The sequence below is a fragment of the Phalacrocorax aristotelis genome, chromosome 2 (genome assembly GCF_949628215.1).
Source record: "Phalacrocorax aristotelis chromosome 2, bGulAri2.1, whole genome shotgun sequence".
Classification (NCBI taxonomy): Eukaryota; Metazoa; Chordata; class Aves; order Suliformes; family Phalacrocoracidae; genus Phalacrocorax; species Phalacrocorax aristotelis.
Genome location: NC_134277.1, coordinates 157,325,858 through 157,345,049, shown reverse-complemented (window position 1 = coordinate 157,345,049; position 19,192 = coordinate 157,325,858).

The window sequence follows — 19,192 nt, the reverse complement described above, 5'->3', positions numbered from 1 at the left end:
TGCCCTCTGGAATATCGCAGCATGAATCTGTCACATATCAGGGATTTCCCCTTCATGCTGTTAAGGTATCTCAGACTCAAACAAATACCAATAATTAACAGGCTTGTTGAGGAAAGAGAAACAGCTTACTTAGGACTTGCCTATATATGGAATTATTTCTACACCAGTGAGGACAATCCTTTTCTTGAACCTATACTCATCCTGAGCTTGCTTACTTATTACTTTGCACAGAGAAGTAGGAGTGTGAATCCAGTGTATACTCCTGACCCTTCCTCTCAGAGGATGGACTTTGTGAAGGGTTGCTCAGGTTTTATTCCCTCAAGCAGGCAGATAGACTGTTTTCAGCTCCAACTTCATCAGTTTTCAGGAAGCTAAACTGCTCTGTATCTGGATCTTGCCCAGAAAAAAACCTAGAAGCTGTAGGTCATGATTTGTGCTGCAAAACTGGTGCCAGTGATTTCGTGGCAGATAGTCACACATCTGAGTCAGATCTAAACAAATGTGGCTAGATCGTGTCAGAAGGGTACAGAGCCACCAGAAGTGCTGTCTTTTAGATTAAACATAAAAGCAAAGTTCAACCGTTGCTTCTGCAAGTAGATTAAACAAGTCCCTCTGTGTGCTCTTTGTGGGCCCCTAACTCTGATGTCCTTCATAAATCTCAGCCTGGTGAAAGATGCCAGATTCCCCAGTAGACACTGGCAGGATAAAGGTATCTTTTGTTTCCTAGGAACCTGCAGTTGTGCTCTCCTCTGCTTTTTGTGGGTCTTCTCTTCCATAAAGAAAGAGAGATTTTAATATTTTTTTTACGAAGCAAAATTTCTCCTCCAAAATTTTTGGTGTTTGTCATCTCTTGTTGTCACTTCTTTCTTGTGGAAAAGCTTAGCATACCACTGGCTGGAAAACAAAAAACCCAAACCAACTTTCTTGGTCATGAAAGCTCCATATCTAAAAGTCTATAAATCATTTTAGTGAAAAGAGTACCTTGCAAAGCTCACACCAGGAAAAAATATAAAAGAAAAAAATACAACAGGTTGTGTCTGAGGAGGGACTTAGTGCTCTTAAACAAAGGCCACCTTTTACCTCACAGACCTGAATGAACCAGTCCAAATTTCTTCTTCACGTCACCATTCCCATTGCAAGTGCAGCTGGCAGCTGTGGGAGGTCAGACCTGGTGTTTCAGATCCTTTCGAGCTGATATAGATACTTCTTTTTCACTCTGATACAGATACCTTTTTTAAAAAAAAAAACCTGATACAGGCAAGATGGGCTTCAAAATGTCCATCAGAGCTTGCTAAGCCTCCTGCAGTCCTCTTGTCTTTGTGGAACTATTTATTTTTGTGGAAGTGGTGGAAATCTGGTGACAAAAGAGGGTAGAAAGCACACTGCAATACTGCTGGGCAAGAATGGGATGTCCACACTTCTGGAGGCTACAATATCTTTACAACCAGATTTGTGAACACCGAGAGGGTGGCTTGGCTCAGTCATTTTTGCTATGAGAGTTAATAAATTTATGCCGACAACATCATACTCTCCTAGAGAACCCAAACTTTCCAAAGCCATCTAGTTTCCAGAGCCATGTACAAAGTCAGGCCTGTAATTATGGCTGTGAGAGACAGACCACATAATGAATGATAGAAATGAGTCAGAAGGGGGAAAGGACACATGAACACCCTCAGCTCAGCATTCAGGCAGCGAGTGTGGCCATCAACCAGAAAGAGCAAAAACAGCAAGCCAAGTAGTGTAGCTCCCTTCCCTATTCCCCACTCCATGGTATCAGCGGGAAGGAAAACTGGGCGCAAGGACCAGAAGGGAGTTGCAAACAGCTTCTTCTGACTGAATTTTTAGCCCTGTCCAGGATCACATGATTGCAGAGGAAGAAGAACCGTCAGTCTGTGTAACCTCTCTGATAGCTGTGGAAGGTGGCAGGAAGGAGCAAGACTTGGTGTTTACTGATGTCTTCATGATGGAGGCAAGGAAAGCAGAGTGCAGCTCAGGTAATGATGGTAGAAGCTACTTTAAGAAAACTTTAGGAAGTCATGATGCCAGATTGCAAACTACAAAGTAAACAGGTATGTTAGGACAAAGAGAAGATGTCGTGATTTAATAGATGGTAAGGAAAGAGACCCTGGGCTTTTCTGCAGAGACATGTCTGTGGAGATAACTTCCAACCATCCTTAATGGCGAGAAACCACATGCAATAGTGGTCTCTACCCTTCATTAATGACTGAGCAGAGTCTACAAAAGATGCTTCGCTTGGGTCCTCAGAACAGGTCTCTACTCATGGTGGAGATGAAAAACTAGTTACTCTTTTACACTAATCAGCTGAGTAGCAGCTGGCCTTTGGGTAGACAATGAAAACCTCTCTCATACTAGCGACAAATCCACTTTCTTAAAGTGACTACCCAGCTGTAAAATGGCAAGGTTGAAAAAAAAAAAAAGACAAAGAAACAGAAAATGAAAAATCCTTTCAGGATTATTCACTTCTTTAAATTACACTCTTATTATTCCCATAATGCCAGTCCAACAATTGTCCAACTCTTCTCTTTGTAAATTAAACCCCATGAAGAAAATGCTTTTCCCTTTTCATCTTAAAAATGCAGGTACGTAAAAGTACTGACCCCATGAATCAGGGGTCAATTATTATTTCTAAATGTGTGCTTACAGACAGGCAAGTAGACGCTGGATAGACCCCAAAAGGCTGTGGACTGTGTTCTGGCTGCCTATTACAGTCATTAAGTAGGTGATTCATTGCCTAGTATTTAGGGCTGCCAGACTCTGCCTTTCTATGCAATAAAGAGGGAGAAGGAGTTGCAACATCAAAGTCAGGCACTCACAGTTAGCCATCTGCCTAACACTTTGACTTATGTCCCTTTATTGTACCTGGATCAGGGTCTACGATGGTGTCCTCTGATCACCTACCAAACATCAGAGCCATTCTAGGTACCCATGTTCATACCAGGGGCCCTGCTCAGTAATAAAACCAGCCCCATCTAAGATGGGACATGAACAAAGCACGGAAGGTCACTGCAAACAATATACGAAGGAAGGCTGGCAATGCTTTAGAGAAGAATGGCAAAGAAACCATATCTGATGCTGTGTTCACCTGCTGTGACTTAGGTTTCATGGAGTAGGCAGTGGTCTGCAAGCATGACGCTCCCCACTTCCCCAGCATCTCTGTGGGCTGATCTCAAGGTGCTTTGCTGAAGTGAGCAAATGCTATTGATTCCCATTTTCCTGAGGAAGCGGAAACTTCATAACATCACCAAGGTTGCACAACGGGAGTCAGACCCAAATGGTTTCTCCCCAGAGTCCTGCTTAATGCAGGGAGGAAGAGCTGTAAACTGGCCTGCTACCAACCTCCAAAGCAACATTTGAAGCCAGGACTGCACTGCTAATCCCATGCCTAATCCACCCCAGGACAGTACAGGAGCAAGCAATTAGCATGTCTTTGTTGTGTGAACTCTCCTGCAAAGTACGCAGGGCTGTCAAAACCACAGGACTGCTGTGATCCTCTCAGTTCAGACTAGGCATTAACCCTGGAACAGAGAGAGCGGGCAGAGGTGTTTTGGCAAAGCGGCTCTTCCCTCAAGAGTCAGAGTGCATTGCTTCCTGAACAAGCCCAGCCCTGTTTGCTCACTTAATTGTATAGCTACAGGTCCATTTCCAGCTCTCATTCCTGTCACCAGGCTGCATAAGACCCACCTGGCTTCACACGTCAGGCATGAGACCTACACGCTTGACTCTTGGACCCACCTCTTGTACATCAGGCAGTGACGAAGTTATGCTGCAGGTGACACCAGCAGAGAGTGAATAGACAGTGAATCACTGCGCTGCAAAAAATCTGCCATGCATCACTGAAGACGTAAGTGGCACAGCCGGGCCACTGGCCAAATTGTGGCAACATACTGAGTGGCTCAGGATCATTCCTGCAGGCTTGATTCGCGTTTCCTATTGCTAAGAACCAGGCCGGGCCATGCACAAGCAGCAGGGAGGGATAGCGACTATCACAAGCAGTTACAGAAACCACAGCTGGGCACAAGGGGCAAGGGTTTGGTTTGTTTCATCCTTGTGCAGCAGAGCCGTTGCATAGGACACATCCCTGCACACATCCACTCCTGCCAGTGTGAAACAAGAAGCTCCATACAATGTCTGGGCGACTCTTTAGGCAGCTAACTTTGAAGTCCTTTAAAAGGACCGGTGGCTTGAAGTGAGCTGGTCAGCTTAATATACCCTGAAATACTCACATATCTGAATACCCATTCAGCTGGTTAGCTAGTCTGTGACTTGCTTCTGGGGACAATATTTAGGAAATATTGTTGCAATAATATTGTATGTATTCCTATTTGTTCATTTGGCAATTTTGAGCCTCTCCTGGTTTAGTTTGCTCATTTCTCTTGTGAAAACATGCACACTGATGTAATTCATTGTGCCCGCATAACTCTGTTCTGCTGCTGTGTTTATTTGAGATTCACACGTGCACACACACTTGAGATGGAGATAAAATCACTCTGGCTGAGAGGCTTTATCTTGCCTGTCTGTTCCTCAGATGGGTCCATTTGACTTGGAAAGGAAGAAGACAATTTGATTCCTAACAGAAAATGTCCTCCTTTGATCCAATGTTTCTGCGAGTTACCCATTCCCCTAGATCTTTTGTGTGTGATGTTTTCCTTTTGTTTTCCTTCATACCTGTCTCCTTTTGCAGTAACACATTTGAAATAACCCATCCTTCTTTCAGGGAAACATCATCTCTAGCCCACTCACAGGCAGTCATAACTAAAACTCACAGCACTGCCTCCTGTACCAGCCTGCATCTTCAGTTGATAAAACAGTATCTGGCTGGTCTTGCATTTAAGCCAGCAGATGTTAGTACCACTACATTTCAAAGGACCCCAGTCAATCCGTTTCCTTCATTGTTCCACTCTCAAAAAAACCTAGAGAAGCCTGAGGCTTTGTAGTTTTTGAAGTGCTCTAATCTGGACAGATCTTACCATTGCTGTCATAATTTATTAAGCTGTTGCCAGCATCCCCGGCATCTCCTGAGAGCTGTCATGGTTCACATGCATCAGGGCATGCTCCAAAGTTCACACACTTCCACTAGGCACAGGTCAGTGAGAATTGGGCATCATTATAATAATAATACTTCACACTTGTGTCTCGCCTTTCATCGCAGACTCCCAAGGCACTTTGCAAACACTCACGGTCCATTTCTGCTACCCATCGTCACACTGTGTTATACGGTATAGAGATCCCCTCCCCTTTCAAGAATGTTCCATGGAGCTATTTGCAGAGCAAGATGATCCAAGGACAAATAAACAGTTGTCAAAAATGTGTCATGATGCTTTTGGGACATAAGTATTATTCCTGTTTTTCAAATGGAAAAACTTAACGGCTGTGTTTGCACTGGTCTGCTAAGGGTGCAAGATGCCCCTGAGACCAGACTTGCCTGTCTCCCACATACACTGGGTGACTGCAAGCATTGCCTCAGGAGGGATCAAAGTATCCCCACTCAGGATTTTGTGACCCCAAAATATAGACTTTGTCATACAGGCTGTTTGCAGACTGAGTGTGAAGGAGCCATGAGGGTGGGAGGTGGATGCATTGGGGAACACACTGTATTTACAGGTGATTTGGAGCAGCTTCTTTCCATGTGATTTACCAAAGAGGTTGCAGGTGACTCAGTGTGGGAGCTAACACAGAGCACAGCATTCCTAAATTGCTGCTCAAGGTCTAGTCACTACAACATTTCAATTTTAGCTCACCCATAGATTCATTAGCTACTTATTTATTGGCTGAAAAAAAGGTACATATGAAATTTATTTTTACAAATAAGAAATAAAAAAATAAAGTTTGCATTTTCCATGATCAAATAGAAGTTTACTCATCCAATCTGTGTGTACAGACACAGATGCAGCGGATACATGTTTTTATAGGTGATTTAACGCATGTACAAAGCTGGAAGGGAAATAGTCAGGCACACGTTGATATAGGTGTTCATTCTGTACGAAAGAAAGCTTGCTGTGTGCATGTGTCAGGTAATTTTAAAACTGAGTTTTTTCTTCAAAGGGAAGTGTGTATAGAAGGGGATATTCCCCTCCATAACCAAGGTGGGGGGGTGGGGGGGTGGGCTGTCCTCCAGTCAGGTCTGTGAGCAAGTGGCCAAGCAAGAGCAAGGAAAGAGGCATCATTTGGCTGAGGGAATCAGAGTCTTTACTGGCTGCAGAAAAGCACAATGGGAAGATTCAGCACCCATCAACATTTAGCAAAGCCCTGTCCTGGGACACTGAGAAGTTGCAATTTGCCTTATCTCTTCTCATTTCTTCTATGGTCCTTAAGATGATGACTTTGCACCTCTATTTATCTGCTGTCTCCTTTTCTTCTGTCCAGACTTAAACAGAGTGAAGACAGCAGGTTACTAAAGTAAAATAAAACAGCTCACTAAAGAAAGGGCAAACTGACTTGGAAAACCATGAGCCATCTCTACTCCTACCAGCTGGAGTTTCTCCCACTTCTACAGCCATTAAAGTTATGAAATGTTTGGATGTTTTGCTAATTCCGTTAAGAACCAGAAAGGCTGTTCCCACCATGACCAGAAAATGAAACAGCAGCAATCACACGGGAAAATGCTCAACTTTCCAGACTCAGCAGTTTTATTAGTGCAAATACCCTCCAGATAGACAGCCACACGTTTGACTGCTTCCTTACACTGAACCCTAACTCAGCCTGCAGAGACTAACACGGTGTTACCAACCTTCTCTCCACCTTGTTCCACCAGCAAGAAGGAACTGCCCACCGATGAGGACTCTGACCTAGGATCCAGACATGTATTTTTTACTCTCTCTCTTTTGTGGACTCCCCAAGCAACTTTGGGCAAGTTGTTAGTTGTGTCTATGTCCCAGTTCCCCAGCTGTGAAATGGAAATAGCAGCACTTCCATGCTGCAAAATGGCATTAAGAAGGTTAATCTGGAGGCATCTGGTATATGATGCTAATAAAAACCTTGGAACCACCATTTCCCAAGATCCATCTCTAGCCTGGGTCGAGTTCTTCCCTAGGACTTCTCTAGCAGGGGCAAATGTTAATGTGACAAGCATGGAGCCTTTTTTGTGGTGTTGTGTATGCTTTTTCCTTGATCATTCAGCTCATGAAATCATGTGATTCTGGATAATCTCACTCTTCATTAAAATAAAGCCTAAAGTTTCATAGTCAGGAGTTTGCAGCATGGGGGTGGCAAAGGAAAGAAATGAATACCTAAAAGCATGAATGCAAAAGGGAGCAACTGAAGCAGCCCAACATTAGTTATTTTAAAGTATCAAGATTTCCGAGCTGATAGAGGCTTTATTAAGGATAAAAAAAAAATATTTTAAGTGCAGAGCTGACAATACTGAGTTTCGTTCCTCCTGTTTTTTCCCCTTCAGGTGCTATTGCAGCACAGATCAGATCAGCACAATTTGCTCCAATTCACGAGCACAGGCACCTAAATTTCAGCCCCAGCACTGCTTGGGTCTTTGAGAAAGTGAGATAGAGCTCAGAGCTGAGCTTTGAAGCCAGCGCACACTATGGGCAATCTTGCTCGCCAGACGGCAATGTGAGGAGTGTGTTAGCGTTTAGCAAAGGTATATAAAGCCATGGTCCCTGCCTCGAGGAGCTTGCAACACTGCACTACAGACGGAGGGACTAGAACAGGAAGCCACATAAAAAGAAAGAGTTAAGCAGACATGTTTGCTACGTATTCCTGCAACCACATCAAACCTGGTCAAAGGGAGGAAACTATTGTGTCCTTGAATGCAATCCCCACTCATGAATCCAGGCCCTGGCAGTCACGCACGAGTCGGCGCAGATCAGCACAGCTTTCCAGCGCCCTTTCCCAGGGCCAGCCCACCCTCCTGCATGGGGCTGCATGGTATGCAACAGATAGGCATGCATAAGTTAGCTGTAAGCCACACATGTAATTAAATTACTGGCTGGTTCAGCTAGTGAAAGCAGGCACGAGCTACGTACAATCTGCTAACATTTTCAAACCCTGTCATTAAAAATTCCTTACTCCAGCCTGTGCCAAACAGCATAAGTAAAATTTGTGGGTCCCAGGGCACCGGTGCTCCCATCACAAGCCTCCTTCTTCCTACAGCAGCCGTGTTCCTGGCACAGCTGCACAGGCCCCAGCCCATCCCAGGCCCCTGTACCCCAGAAGTGCCAAGACCCTCCTGCTAACTCTTCTACACCAGGGCTGCAGTGAATTATGTGTGGTCTCAGCCCAAAAGGAAGGACAGCTGTGTCTGGCCTGGGTGTCATCAGAAAGGGGCTGCCTGTTCTTCCTAGGAAGCTGGAAAATTCCCAGGCAATCACACAAAGGAAAGAAAATCTCAAGAGCTGAGGAAGAGAGTCGGGCGCACGGGACTGTGGAGGGACTTGCTCGAGGTCACACTGCAGGTCACTGCTGGAGCTTGACTAAGACTCGAGGACACCTGGTCCCTAGGCTGATCTATGCTCTCTTCCCTTAAACCAGCTCAGACCATGGCAGATCAGGGCAAGACTAAGGAAACTTTCTCTAATATTAGGAATGCCGGCACCCACAGATGATAATGTTGGTAGCGAGAAACTGCTCCTAAAGCTATACAGAATGTGATTTGTCCTTGACTACTCTGTGAACCTTAACTATAACTAGGATCACTACAGCTTCTTTGGGTATCCCAAGGCCAAACCAGCAAATTTCAGTTTCAGGCACCTTGTGGGGGCACAAGGGGCAATATAACCTGATCTTATTTAGCAGAAGCGGTCAGTATCTCTCAGATATTTAGCGTTCCTCTGCAGAAACCTATCAGGCTGCTGTGTGGAGCACTGCACATCCTCCTTTCCCTCTGTATAGTTTATTGCTTTCTTAAAGATAAAAAGTAAATGGGCCAGATCTGCAGCTGACGTAAATCAGCATCTCCCTCCTGAAGTCAATGAAGCTACACCAACGGGCACTAGCTAAAGATCTGGCCCAGTGAGTTTAATGCCATGAGGTTATGAATCACTGTTATTATGTGGCGCTGCATGTAATTGCCTGATCCCTTCTCCCCATCTCCCCACGGGGTCCAGAGCAACCCTCCTCATAATGCTGCCAGCAGCAGGGGGAGATGAGAGTGTAATGTTCAATTATCTTTTGCATGTTTTTCCAATAGTAAATCACAGCAGGGGATGTGACCCCCTGCTAATTGGAAGTCATGTCCTGTGGGGTACTCTTCTTCCCTTTTGCTCCAGTGTATATATTTGTATTAAATACTGATAAATGGCACAAATGCGGAGAGGTAGTAGATTCTGTGGAGTTGCAGCTCTAATGAAGATTTCTCTTACAGATCTGTTTTTCTCTGGTTTCAAAAATGTTCAATCATGTTTATGCTAGGTTTTAGCATGAGGGGCTAAAGCTGATGGAGATTACTGTAGCCAAACCTGATTTAAATCAACTGAGCTGTTCCTGTGTTATAGGAGGATAATATTTCTTTCACTACCATCTACCACAAGGTCTGAAATCCCTCCATGACCGCTTTGTGTTTCAGAAAGGGCAAAACCTAGAGATGGTAATGCAGTAGACAGGAAGCATTTGTGTGTAGCTCATCAGCAAACCAGTTTAGGTTTTCAAAGGGATTTAATCGGGATGAAATTCAACCCCGTGGTCAATGAAGCATTTACATTCCTCCCAAAGCTCAGCAATAAGGCATAGGCACCTAGGGGTGAAATTGTCAGGCAGAGATTTCCCGGGGGGGATATCCAGACTGTGACACCCTACTGTGGGGTGATGGGTGTGCTCTCTCGTGTCACCCAGGGCTGACAGCACACCTCCCCCTGTTTTGGACCAGGGTCACTAGACCTTCTGGTGGTGTGTACCATCCCAGTGTGGAGGCGCTGCTTCAGGCACTGTGCAGAGAGACCGCTGCTCTCCCCATGCTCCCTTCACCCCTTAGGTCTGTGTCTCAGGCTTTTACAGCCTTGTAAGTCCATGGGACACAAGTACCTGGTCAACCTGTTCTACACAATGTCCCCAGCTGTGGGGTGGCTGCTCTGGAAAGGCACTGGACCATAACCAAGCATGATGTCCCAGCAATGTTACCACCAAACTCTTCCTCCACCCAGTGCCACGTATCAAATATGCTCTCATCCCATAAACCAACCCAGCCCTGTCTCACATATGGAAGGCTGATACTTGAGAAGCCTGTTACATCACGATGCTGTGAGACAAAATTACACACCTTTGAAATGTACCCAGCACCTATTGCATCATGAGAGATGTACCAAGAATACGATTAGAGAAGGATAAAAGGTGTTTCTTTAATTTAAACGCATTAGCCAACGTGTTTAATGAATGTAGTTTAAATGCCAACTGCAGACAGAACAAAGTGTATTTCGACACACATTAGCTGATCAAGGGAAACCTCAGGAGGAAGTCTAAAGGGAACAAATGAACTTGGCAAACTGGAGAATCCAGCCCACAGAGAATTGAATGGGAATTAGGGCCCTAATTCAGCAAGGTATTTAAAGACAGATTTTTAAATGTACTTAGTGAGTTAAACATTTAAATACGTTTAAAAATCTCATCCACCAACATGTAATGATCTCTAAGTCTGTGTTCAGATCCATCCCTGTTCATTTCAGCAAAGTAAGCAGTACTGAAATGTTCTGCTGAATCAGGACCTAAATCAAATTTAACAGGTTAATCCAGAAATTATCTAAATCCTATACAAGCTACTAAAGGAAGATTCCTCCTCCCATTTTCAGTTCTGGAACCCTCTTGTGAAATCACTTCTCAATATTTTATTAAATTCTGTGGGTTAGTTAAAAAAAAATCCATAGCTAAGTAATCATTTTGTGTCAAATTCTGTCAGACCTTCTGAGAAGAGCAGAGATTTGAATTTCAAACAGCAGAATCAATAATCAACCACTGTATGATAATTTGGAGATTTGCAACACAGAATTACCCACACGACACATAGAAATGATGTTTTATAAACAGCTCTTCTCCCATTTTATGTCTGATTAGGAATACAAGTCACAGTTGCCTCTGAACAGTAACCTAGCAGGAATCTTAGAGGAGGGGGGAGTGAGAGGAAGCTCAGATACTAGAGATGGCCACTGTGTAAGAGCACAAACCAAATCTAGTGAGTCCTATCCACAGAGAGTGAAAGTGGCAGAGAATTAGGGCAAGTCAGAGGTTTAAGTATCTGTCTCAACTGGATGGGCAGAGAGTGAAGAATTCCCTGCACAGGGATTCCCCCACTCCAACTAGCTGCTCATAAAAAAAGTTTGCAAACACATTTTAAGAGGGAGCAGGAGGGATTGATAAGGTGAAGAAGAGACTCTTGACAGTCTCTAGTTCTTTTACCCCTGCAGTGAAAGCAAAAGCAATCTTGGCCAGACCCTGAGAGAATGAGAAGATCAGATACTGGTGATGCTACTTTAAAGTGTCTCCAGAAGAAGTGGCTGACACTACATGCTGCAGTGAAAATCTGATAAGCATCAAGTACTTGACAAAGCTGCAAATCTAAGAGCTTGAAGTGTAATGTGCTTCTTTTCACACCAAGGAGTCTCTGCACTCATCTCCAGAGCATGAAGCGCCCTGGCTGCTGGTCATGCTGCACAAGCACCATGGCTTTTCTGGGTCCTGGATCCACTCCTGGGGGAAAGTGTCTGTGTGTAAGCAGTTGCTGCAGCAAGAAGGTGTGATGGCATCCCATCCCCTGTCAGCTCGCTACCTTCAGGGAGCAGCAAGGCCCAGTCTGTCATGAGCAAGTGTTACCCTCAAACAAAGTTGAGAGCATTTTTTCAATATGGGCAATACAGGAAATACTTTGGTCTGTACTGCAAAAATAACCACTTTACAGAGAAGAGCCCCCTTATGCTTGTCAATAGCCCCAAAGGTGCTACTCTCAGGATGTACAAACGTAAGAAATCGGATCACACATCTTTTACTTACATTACTATTATGGGGAAGGTTTGGGGGCTGGTGTGTTTTTTGGTGAAAATAATACTGCTTTCGAGAAGGCATTTTAAATTACATTTTTATTTCCTAGGGCAAACTATCATATGCTTTGGGCCCGACCTGGGCTACAAAGATCATCAAGTACTGCTATTTGATTAAGTATATGAAAACATCATGTTCCTGAACAAAATTGTGCTGCTAGAACTAGCCTGCACTGGTGTGAATTATGCTGATAAAACCCACTCATAAGCTAGCGGAAGGGTTGTTGGTGTGATTCTGCTGCTGCTGGTTTCACAGTGAAGGAGAATGGCTGATATTGGTGTTATGACTGGTATTAAAAATCACTTTAGGCTGAGGTGGGATCCTTGCTCACTAAACAGCTGCGACACCATAAGATACCATTGAAATGTCATTGGCTTTCCACAAAATGTTCCTGGCCAGCAGCTCTGTTGGCAGAGTGCTTTGTGTGATCACATATACGGCCTAATTCCCTTTGGGGAAAAATCACTTGCAGTCACTCCTTCAGTGGGCTGGAGTGTGGAGCAGGGGAAATTGGACATGAGAAGCTCTGCTGCAGGATCAGTAACCTCCTGATGTGCAGAGCAACATCTTCAGCCCACTCAACTGCATCTGGAAGAAGGTAATTATTTATAACTTCTTTGAGAACATAGCTCAGACCAGGAAAACTTCACTTTTGCTGTCTGTCCTTTCTCACCAACCAAGAAAAATCAGGCAGGGATCACTTGAGGTTTTAATCATATTTCTCATCGTATTCCCAGCCACCATGACAAAGGTCTGGGATGTGTTTGTGGCCTTATTCTGCATTCATTTGGGGAGTTCTATGGATGTAAATACATAAGTATAATTTTTAATGTAAATTCTACTGTGCAAGAAGTGAAGTGTGAGCTTTGTGTCCACACTGTTTCCCCCTCTCAACAGAGTGCTTGTGGCTTAACTCCACTCTCCTGTGCAGTGGCAAGAAATCCAAGGTAGCCAAGACTGCCAGTGGCCTCCCTGCCACATCCACATGTGCTTGTGCAGCATGATGCAGACTACAGATAATCTTTCTTCATCAGGGTCTGGCTCTGCTGATTGCTCTTTCTCATGAGCTGCAGGTGACCATCCCTCAGCTCCACTGATGGAGCAGAACATGTTTGATCTCCCTCCTCCAATTCAGGACCATCAGCAGGTCTGTTTCAAACCAGGTACTTGAACTGTTTTGAGTAACCTGGTACAAACTAGACGGCATCTTTCCTATAGATTCCTCCACCAGCAGTCCTTGCTGAAGGCTGTCTTTGGCAGAGGGTTAATGACAAACAGACAGAGGGCATTCATGAGTTAAACCAGATATTTGCAGTAAGTAACTGCTGTAGCTGGAAGGTTGCTGGCATCTCACCTCTGCACTTAGCGACAACACGGAAACTCTGTGGAAACTCATTGAAGCATTAGCTTGCACTGGTCTTCACTTCAGTGATCAGCACTAGAGGTATCCCCCCCTGGACTGATCACTGGGACTGTTTCCAAACAGGTATGAGTAAAATAGCAATAAGAGCAGAAATGTTAGTAGCTTAGCTAGACAGAGTCCAGTGGTACAGTTACAATAGACTAAGACCTAATCAAAATCTGGGGAGATCTCAAAATTTAGGGGAAACAATTACAGAGTTCCATTTCAGAAGAGAAGTCGAAACCTAAAAAATTTCTTGGGGCACAGAAATGGCGAAAAAATGAGGAAACACTGACATAAGCAAACATTTGAATATCTGTAGAGGCTTCTAGTTCTTCTTCATATGGAAATTCTACAATCTTTGAAGGCCTGACAAAATCCAGACTTTCAGAGCTGGAGAACAGTAGCTGCTGACTTTTGAGCCTGGAATTGAAGTCTGGAAGTGTCAGTGCCCCAGCATAAGCTGAGATGGTCAGATTTTCCAAACTCGCAAGAGCATAGTGGTGGGATGAGCAGTGGCTCCACGACCTGGTGGCACACCAGCTCCATTTCACTGCATCTGTGGTGGCATGGTGTCAAAGACTCTATAAGCTCTAGGAACCACAGCCCTTTGGACTGTCTGCATGAGATATTTGCTCTAGGATTTCATTTTCTGAAGCCTAGGCTCCCTGCTATCATTCAGCAAGCAGAGGTGAGACTACACATAGGTTTTGACAGAATTCTTCTTGGTCAAAGCCTCTGAAGGGAATACCTGATTGCAGCTGACCGTTTTTCCTGTGTTTCTTAATGAGAAGCCTGTGAAGACCTGGAGGAAGCAAGGAGTCCCACATTGCAAGTTTTTATGCACTTCATGAATCCAAAGGAAAACCCAGACTCAAGTGTTGGGAAGATCAGGGTCAAACCCTGTCTCCACTACTGACTTTGTCTGCAGCCTTGGGCAGATAATATCACTGCCTTGCCTAAGTTTCTGCGAAACATGAGGATGTCTGAGTTACAATTTTTAAAGCACTTGGGTGACATAAAGTACCTTGTAAAGAGTTACTCCCACGAGTTAAGCTTTGCAGTGCTGGGCTTATAGGTAATTAATTGCTGTCAACTTTATTTTTTAAGTGGGTTTCATGTGTATATTTTCCCACAGAAATGTTTCTTTTGGTGTGTAACTCAAAGCTGTCAGGTTTGATTTCATGTGTTTTGCAGAAAAGAAGAGTAGGTTGCATGTGTCCTGCAAATCTTACAAGAAATCATTACAACTGCCCGTTGATTCAGTGTATGAAATTGCATACTCTAGAATGGGCATTTCTCCTGGTTTTCTACTGAGAAAGTGGGAGGAAAATACCTTTTGTTCTCTGGCAAGGGTTTAGGTTATGTGCAAATGTTCTTTGGGTTTCCTGTGAATGGGAAACCAAACATGGTGAGGGGAAAAAAGGAAAAAAAAACCAACCCACCCCCCGCCTGGCACATAAAAGAAACATGAACTTTGATTTTTATCAAAGTATCTCACATTTCTCGTACTTCTCAGCAGCACATATTTGATGAAATAACTCAACAAATGGGAAAGAAGAGGCAAATTAAATAAAGCAAGCAGTTCACAAAAATATATTGCAAGTGGAGCAGGCCTGCAGGAAGAAAGAGAGTTGCTAGTATAGGCCTAAAGGTTTGTAAGTAAGTACTAATTCCAGTTCATTAGGAGGAAATGCCTGAAAAAAGCCTTTACTTCCAGAAAGCAGTAAATTGCCAAGGACTTTTGGAAGATGAGCCACTTTCAACAGTAGGCATGCAGGAGAGCAAAAGGTAAATTAAAGCCCATGAGAATTATTTACATAAATAATTTTGAGGGCCTAAGTCTTATTTGCTCCAGGTCTTGGTGTCCCAATACTTTGGCGACAAAACCTAGACCTTCTTTCCACAGAAAAAGATTCTGGAAGAACAGCCAGGGGGCTCTGAATACATCGTGACTCTTCAGCCACTGGGACAGGTACCTGGAAGTAAACGGATGTCCTCTCCATTACTGAGACCATTTGAAAAACAATCTAAGCTGTGCAGCAGTGATTAAAAATTCCTAGTTAATGAATCTCAGCAGATATTTCCTATCTTTTCAGCCTCTTGAGCTAATGATTTCTTTGCCAGATGACAGCTTTAACAGCTATGAAATGCATTTTTTCCTATAAAGTTCTCATGCAGTCTGAGCATGCATTGCACTTGCTTTCAAAATGAATAAAGTAAATAGGAAATAAGTCTTTTCAAACCTTATATGTTTAAAATCATTAGCAACCCTAGGACACTTGTTTCTTACCAATCCTCATCTTGGCTAAAGGTCACCTATACATTTCTATACATCAGAGCTGCACGTGTCAAACGTACATTTGCTATACTCATGTTGACTGAAGGTAGTGGAAAAGCTGGACGTGACCCCATACCAGGTCGTCCTCTTTGTAAGCAACAACCTCAGAGTCCAGTCAGTGGAAGGAGTAATTTGTGTGTAGGATTCAAGATTTTTGATCTTATTTCTTCCTTTAGCATCCCCTCCTTACCACTGTGGTTGCAAAGGGGGCAGGCTTTCTTGCAGCTTCTACCACAAACGTGTATGAGAAACAAAGCATGCTTGGTTCCCTCAATTTACTATTTCAGCATCACTTCAACTATTTTGGTCCTTTTTGGCATCCTGTGCCTTTTGTATCCTGTGGCAGGTACTATGAAGCAGCAAATTTGGGAGAAAGGGTGATAAAAAAGTTAAATACACAGAGACATAACATCACATTACACTTACACCAATGTCACAGAAGGCAGCCACCAAGGGAAGATGCCCAGATCTAGCCTGTTCCTACCCCCATCCACCCCTTGCATCAGATCTAACAATCACCTTGAAGAATCTGGTCTGTTTGCTAACCCAGCAGAAAATAAATCTTTTTTTTTTTTCTTGTGTGTGGTTAGTTTCCATGTCAACCCACTGCACATTCGCATGATCTGTAGATGCTATGTGAGGGAGGGGCAGGAATATGTGAGTGAGGGCAGAGAGGGGAAAGTAGGTTACATCAGATTAAATTGAACATCAAACTGCACCCCAAATTCCCAGTGGCACATCTAAATCTACCAACGCTGTCATCAGAAGTCTGAATGGGATGCTGAATTATGTGACAATCCATGAAGATTTTTCACTATATAAAGAGAAATCTGAAGATTTGAAGAGTTTTAGCTAAAAGTTTCAGGCTCTATATCAGACATCAGAGAATTAAGGTCATGAGCGCAACAGTGAACTTAATGTTTAATGGTTTATTTTAGTACAACAAAGGTCATTTAATTCCAAGAATAATAGTAATCAACCTGCAGTATATTAACATTTAAAGACAGAAACAGTGTTAAAATGGACAGTAAGGATGTTTTATCAATAGTCATTGTAAGTTTTCCCTATCATGAAGATTTGTTTTTCATTAAACTTGTAAAGTTAATGCTTGACAACTCTATGACACTGTAATAAAGTAAGTACTATTTTTACTAGCTACATGAAACATATCAATGCTACACAGGTACCTAGCCTATAGGCATAGTTCATGCAGCATATTTAATTTGGATGATTTAGGGATTCTAAAGAAAATAAATATTTGTGTTTCCGTTAGAAGAAAGGGTTAAAAAACTCTCTAAAAACTGTTATGAGAGATCTTGCTTTTCATCGCATAACAAACTTAAAATCTCCATGTGTGAAGGTTGCGATGAAGAATAATGAAGGGTGTTCATCTTGTAACTTGTCTTTCATGCTACATAAGAAACAATGCTTCTACTGTCATCTGAAGACCTTTCATATAATTGCAGAAAGCTCAACCTTACTAAAGAACGTGCATTTAAATGCCCTAGATTTGTCTCAATCTTTATTAACAATATAACATTATATTTACTTTATTAACAATATAAAGTAGAACTTGGAGGCTATTTTATACAGCATTACTGATAACTTTGCTGGAATATACAGTCCAGGCATCACATGCATTTTCAAAAAGTATTTTGATAAATGTCAGTTCAGAAAATAGCTAAGAGGATAATGTGCTTTATCAGCTAGATCTGTCAGAAACATGGTTGTAGCACCCACAGAGGGTTTGAACTAATTTTAGCAATTAGTTCAGGTATCGATGTTGAAGCTTATGGTGAAACATGTTAATTCCTGCCTGTGCCTATGCTAGCCCTATTAAAGACATCTTGAGTGTCTCTGCAGATACCCACAGCTGCACTTGAGGCTAAGCCAGAATGACTTTTGAAGTTAGGGTCAGGAAGAGATCCAGAAACATGACCTCAGCTCAACAGTAAACCCTGCAAATGTTGAATTCAATGTGATGGGAGCAAAAGTGTAAAACTGAAGATGTGCTTTGCAGAATCATGGCCCATAAGATGAAATGATGCTACCTAATCCTCCACAGACAACCAGAAGTCCACCAATGTTTTGGGAAGTGACCCCTTGAGGATCTGCCTGCATTCACAGCTCTGTAGCCAAAGAAAGTCCAGTCACGTAATGAATTTTTCAAGTTTTGCATCTGCCAGAAGGGAAACATATTGCCCCAAATGTTCGTGTTGCAAAACTACTTTCCCAGACATTCGCACTGATGTGAGACATAAGCTCACCATGCTTATGCCATTAGTCAGATGGGACCTTGATGTCTGAACCAAATGTTCCCTTACTGAAAACTGGGCCACTCTTGCTGATTCTGATAGATAAAATATTTATGAAAGGTGTGAGGACCTCATCTGTCAAGATATGAGTGGTGTTAGCAGAGTGTCTCTGACTGACATGAGTAATTAAAAATACCTGAACTGCCTTACACCAACAGAATACAGATTTGAGGGGGGAGATCCAGACTAAACCCATGTTTCTCCTACCAGCAGATGGTACTGGAATCCTGTTGCTGGAGGACCAGATTCCCTCCCCACTAATTCTCACCTTTGTGGCTCTGCTCTGAAAAACACAGAATTGCCGTGGTATGAAAAGAAGAAGCATTTCTCCTTTGGCAATAGACTCATTACAAAGTGCTGGTTCAGCAGAGCAGGAGAAGAAACAGAGGACCTGACTATTGCTACACAGTACTCCCTCCTGGTTTTCCAATAAAACTTTGACATTAGAAACCAGTTCCTACATAGAGTAGTTATTTCGTTTAGAAGAATTATGCATGTGCAAAAGTTATAACATTTATCAAAGCTTCTGAAAGCTAAACAATTCCAGTTAGGATGAAAAGCTGTCTATAAGCCATGTATTTGATGGAAAAAAAGTCCACTGTGTTTGGAAAAAGGATGAGATCCATGGCTGTCCTTTGTGTCACAGCTGCATCTGCAGACCTTAAGAGTGTTATAACCTTTATTCAATAAGTATACCAAAGGGATGGAGAGATGAAGAAATTTGCCCGGTGAAATAAGAATTTGGCAGCAGTTCTAACATGTAGGTGAAGTCTACACAAGACACTTGCACTGCTCCATGCTAACTAGCAGCATGATTCTTTGTTACCATCCCCATGTTCTACACCAGCATGAACACCCTTCCCCTGCTCCAACCTTCCCTTTTGACAAAGCTTATTTCTTTGGGGTGAATAAAAGCACACTCTGAAACCTGCCAACTGCACCTCCAGCGGGAGAAGACACTACTGTATCCAGTCCAAAAATCCTGTCTGCATTTTAGGGTTTTTTTGGTGTGAATTGCAGTATTTATAATTTTGACTGTTTATAGGCATAACTCCCACCAAGTTCAGAGGATTTGGTCCTATAAGCTTTACCTTATCAACATGTAAAGTAGAAATTATAATCCTTTCCTTTCTCATTTGA